We start from the raw sequence: 5,536 nt of genomic DNA, 5'->3' as shown, positions 1-5,536 counted from the left end.
ATCATTCAGTTTCTGAGGCAATTTGTGTTGAATGATGGCACTGCATTCTTCAGTCAACAACACAGTTTCCTCATTTCTCCAGCTTCTCTTTTTGGTCATTAATTCCTTTAAGAATTTTGCATAGAGTGGCATTTGCTCTATTGCCTCAGCAAACGGAATGTTGATTTGAAGCTTCTTGAAAATCTCCAAAAATCTGGAGAATTGGCCATCCTTTTCACTTTTCATCAAACGTTGAGGATATGGTGCTTTGGGTGTGTACGGCTTCAGGACCTCTTTTTCTTTTTCTTTTGTTGCAGACGGTGTAAAAGATTGTCTAGTTCCTTGTCTCTCACATTTTCCTTTGCTTCATCCTCTGTGGTTTCCCTTGAGATCTCCTTTAGCTCCTTTCCACTTCTGAGGGTTATGGCCTTACATTCTTCCCTTGCAATAGCCTTGGCAGCATGAGAAACGCTTGGCCCAGGGGTTTGCTTATACAAATACCCAATTTGATTTTCTAGCTTCTCGATGGCAGCTCCTTGGTTTTGCAAGTTGGAAATTACTTCTTCCTTAAAGGCTTTCAATTCGGTTATGTCTTGACCCATGGTTGCAAGCATTCCTTCTATCCTGTTTAATTGATCTTGAAATTGTTGGTTCGGATTAGGTTGGGTAGGTCGATTATTTTGGCCTTGATATGATGGTTGGGAGTAAGCGTTTTGTGTGGCTTGGTATGATCTTTGGTTGGAGTTTTGGTATGTGGACTTGTTATGTTGGTTTTGCTGGTTTCCCCACCCAAAGTTTGGGTGGTTTTTCCAGCCTGGGTTGTAAGTGTTGGAATGTGGATCATATGGTTGCCTTTGTTGATTTCCTACATAATTGGCCTCTTCCCAATCACCTCCTTCAGTGCTTGCTTCCTCTTGATCTTGTGTGTGTATTGCAGCCACTTGCTTTGTTTCTAATTTCCTGGTGAGCTCTGCTAGTTGCTTGGCAAACACCTTGTTTTGGGCTAGAATTGTATCAACATGGTTCAGCTCCATGACTCCTTTAGTGTTGTGTCTCTCTGATGCATAGTAGTACTCATTCTTAGCCACTGTCTCAATCACTTCAATGGCTTCTTCCACAGTCTTTTTCCTGTTCAATGAACCTCCTGATGAATGGTCTACAGCCTTCCTTGATTCATAAGAAAGTCCATCATAGAAAATGTGCAATTGCACCCAGTCATGGAACATGTCTGGTGGGCATTTCCATGTCAGATCCTTGAACCTCTCCCATGCCTCGTAGAGAGTTTCACCATCTTGTTGTCTAAAAGTCTGAACCTCAGATCGAAGCCTATTGACCTTTTGTGGGGGGTAGAAACGTGCCAGAAACTTGCTTTCCACCTCATCCCATGTTGTTAGGCTCCCCCTTGGGAATGATTCCAGCCACTTAGCTGCCTTGTCCCTAAGGGAAAATGGGAACAAAAGCAGTTTATAGGCATCTTCCTGGACTCCATTGGACTTCACAGTGTCGCAAATTCTCAGGAATTTTGTGAGATGTTGGTTTGGGTCTTCATTAGCACTCCCACCAAATGAACAATGATTCTCCACAAGTGATATTAGCTGTGGTTTGAGCTCAAAATTGTTGGCCTGAATGGGTGGTTTCTGAATGCTGCTACCACAATTCCCAGATGTTGGGTTTATGTATGAACCAAGAACCCTCCTCTCGGGAATGGCATTGTTTCCATCAGCTCTCCCATGGTTATGAACTTCTCTTTCCATGTTGAGATCTAGAGCTTCCTCAAAATTGTCCTCAGATTCTCCTTCAAATTCTTCTTCTCCCAGTACTCTCTTCCCTCTTGCTTCCCTTCTAAGTCTATGAAGGGTCCTCTCTGGTTCGGTATATGGAGGAGTTGATGTCTCTCCTCTCCTACCTGTCATACAAGAACACAGCACAGGCAACAAACAAGTAAAATACTCTTGGTTAATGGAAGAGTATGGTTAGAGCAGTTGAGGAATTAATTCAAATAGTTAGTGAGTCAGTGAGTTAGTTGCTTGAATTTAAAGGCATAAAGAAAGAAAGCATGTAACAGAGTGCAGAAATTAAAATTCAACAAGTAACTTGAACTGAATGAACAAAGCAAAAAAAATGCTCAATCTAGTTAACTTCCAATTGGAGAATTGTCAATCGAAAACCAATCCCCGGCAACGGCGCCATAAACTTGATGCGCATAAACTAGTTATGCCATGATTTAGGAAATTGCACGATCGGCAAAATTCCTTCCGGCAAGTGCACCGGTTATCGTCAAGTAAAAACTCACAATAGAGTGAGGTCGAATCCCACAAGGATTGGTTGAATGAGCAAGTCGGATTAGAAGTGTGTCTAGTTGAGCGGAATCAAGAATTAGATGAGAATTGCGGAATGTAAAATTGGCGGGAAACGTAAATGGCAAGGAATTGAAATGGCGGAATTTTAAATTGCATGAATTAAAGAGCAGAAGCTAAATTGCTGAAATTAAAAGGGAATGGGGGTTATTGCATGAATTGAGTTGCAGAATGTAAAGAGAAAGTGGAAATCGGAGATGGGGAATTCATTGGGTTATAGGAGATATTGAGATCTCCGAATCAAAACACGTTTATCTCTTCCTCAACCAATGCGTTCATTGAATTTTGCTTGGCAATCTTATATGATTGGATCCCAATCCCTTGGCTCACCAATTCTCTCTAAAAACAAACAAATTCCCAATCCCTTGGTTTAAATGTTCATAAGAAGAGATGATGCTCGATCACTGATTATACCACACAGTTTCATGAACCACAATTTGGTAGGATTACATGTCACAATATCCATCCAAACCCCAATCCAATTCACTGTGAGAAAGCTTCTCTAGCATGAATCCTCCATTCCTTTCCCAAGGTTCCGAAGGATTCCAATTATGGGTAGTTTCTTTCCCAAGACAACTACCCAATGGAATTAGATCGAGAAGCTTTCTAACAAAATTCAAGAGAAAAGATTGAAGAAGAAGATAAACTATTATTGATTCATTGAATTACAATAGAGCTCCCTAACCCAATGAAAGGGGGTTTAGTGAGTCATAGCTCTGAATTCAATTACAAAGGTATGAAAACTAGCAAAATGAAAAGGTTCCTCCTAACTTAAATTCTATCCTATTTATACACTTTCTACATTGAGCTTCTGTTGTGTTTCTTGGGCTTTGAGGCCTCTCCCTGCTTTCCTTTTGCTTTGGGTTTATGATCCATACTCTTGATGAGGCTGCTGATCCAAATTCTGTAACATTCATTGAGCCAACTTAGTGATAATCAAGTAATGACACATGACTCAACAAATTGAAATTCCAGACTCATCAATCCTTCAGGCCCAATCCATAAACCATGATATTCAATTGGGTTTCATACCAGAGTAAGTTTAAGTTAATGTTTGTGCTCAAACGCTAACTTAAACTGCAATATTTTTGGCCCAGAAACCTTTTCTAATAGTGGCGTTTAAGTTGCAGTTTAAGCTTAAACTGCAGCTTAAACGCCAGACACTTCCAGTGATGCCTTTTGTGGAAGCACGTTTAAGCTTCAGTTTAAGGTTAAACTGAAGCTTAAACGTGGAAATGGAAGAAGGCAGCCCTGGAGGGTCACTTAGTCGAACACGTTTAAGCTTCAGTTTAAGGTTAAACTGAAGCTTAAACGTGGAGATAGGAAAGGCAGCCCTGGAGGTCGAACACGTTTAAGCTCCAGTTTAAGGTTAAACTGGAGCTTAAACGTGGAAATAGAGAAAGCCATCCTGGAGGTCGAACACGTTTAAGCTCCAGTTTAAGGTTAAACTGGAGCTTAAACGTGGAAGCGGAGAAAGGTAGCCCTGGAAGTGTCGAACACGTTTAAGCTCCAGTTTAAGGTTAAACTGGAGCTTAAACGTGGAAGCAGAGAAAGCAACCCTGGAGGTCGAACACGTTTAAGCTCCAGTTTAAGGTTAAACTGGAGCTTAAACGTGGAAATGGAGAAAGCAACCCTGGAGGAGAAAACTTGGTTGAACACGTTTAAGCTCCAGTTTAAGGTTAAACTGGAGCTTAAACGTGGAAATGGCTCCCTGGTGCATTTCCCATTTCTGACGTTTAACTTCCAGTTTAAGGTTAAACTATAGGTTAAACGCCACTTTCACCCTTTCCTCAGCTTTCATGATTTTGGCCGTTTAAGTTCCAGTTTAAGCTTAAACTGGAACTTAAACTCCACATGTGATATTCAAGCTTCCTTTATTGATTTTTGTTGCTTCCTTGCCTAGCCTCTTCTTCCCTGAAATCATCCAAACAACTGCATCAAAGTCTTGCAAATTTTCATGAGAATCTTCCATTCATAGCATTCAAGTAATATAACTAAAAACTCATGAAATTTGCATAAAAATCATACTATTTGGATGGTTCATTGCTTTGTTATTCATTTAACCATTCTTGGTTACTTTAAGCTCAAGAAAGTGCATAAAACAACTAAAACTAATAGAAAAATGCTAGTGAAACTCGCCTAAGATGCTTTGGCATCACAACACCAAACTTAATACTTGCTTGTCCCTAAGCAAGTCCTGAGTTATTTGAGAAGAAAGTATGAAACAGAAAGCAATTCCATTGGCTATATTAGTAAGCACTTTAAGTTCATCAGAAGGGTTTTATGCAGAAAGTTGCAGCATCACTTTTTCATTCTTATCAGGTAAGATTATCACTTTTTTATTGCATCCATCAAACACTGCTATGGCCTCTTGTTACTCTTATGTCCTTGGCACTTTTCTCTTCTTTGTTTTTCTTTTCTTTTTCTTTGAGCTCCCTTGCTCCTTGTTTGCTTAGTGTCATGTGTTGCACACGCCTTTGGCATTTTCTTTTTCTTATCAGTGCACTACACATATCCACTACAGGCATTTTAGTTCACATTTCTTCTTGAGACATTGGTGCCCAGCACCTCTTTGTGTGACTAAATGTTTTGTATTTAGGTTGCTCTTGATAATGGACTTTTGGTTGATAATCCCGGGTTAGTTAACCCAAGTTACCAAGTGTTGAAACACTCCTCAGAACCTATTCATCCAAGCATATCCTTAATACATAAACACCACAGGCATTTGTCTCAGAAGTTCAAACCATTGGTGCCTAGCTTATTTTCTCAATTTTTTTTTTTTTTGCTTTTTGGTTGCCTTTTTTCAGTGGCTTTTTCTTCTTCTTTTTCTTTCTTTTTCATGGCCAAAGACATTTATTCATCAAGATCCATAGACAGTTTTCAATTTCTACACAAAAAAATGATAATTCCACACTTTAATTTCCAGTGATCTGACTAAACAATCAAGCATGCATACCACCACTTAATTCTACTTGATTTGTCACTAATTGAGCCGAGTTACTTTTGTTCAAACTTTTCTTTTATTTTTGGAAACAGAACAAGCATGGCAAGCATTTGTTTAAGAAGGTGAAGTTATATCCAAACATCTAGGCATTCACTTTATTCAAAGCAATAAACAGACAAACATACTAGAAACTTCACATTCCAGAAAGATTCAACAATTACAGTTTAAATCAGAACAAGCATGCTTTTGTTTGCCC

At 39.4% G+C, this 5,536-nt stretch overlaps 1 non-coding gene across 1 annotated transcript; it reads left to right on the top strand.

Annotated features, from left to right (window-relative positions):
- Nucleotides 1-1,203: 1,203 nt before the first annotated feature.
- Nucleotides 1,204-1,307, top strand: LOC112726068 (small nucleolar RNA R71). The gene has a single exon (XR_003165137.1). It is a non-coding gene; the product is annotated as a small nucleolar RNA R71 (small nucleolar RNA).
- Nucleotides 1,308-5,536: the final 4,229 nt, after the last annotated feature.

This window comes from Arachis hypogaea, chromosome 11 (genome assembly GCF_003086295.3).
Source record: "Arachis hypogaea cultivar Tifrunner chromosome 11, arahy.Tifrunner.gnm2.J5K5, whole genome shotgun sequence".
Classification (NCBI taxonomy): domain Eukaryota; kingdom Viridiplantae; phylum Streptophyta; class Magnoliopsida; order Fabales; family Fabaceae; genus Arachis; species Arachis hypogaea.
The sequence above is the reverse complement of the archived record's forward strand: the minus strand, read 5'-3'. Positions and strand labels throughout refer to the sequence as shown.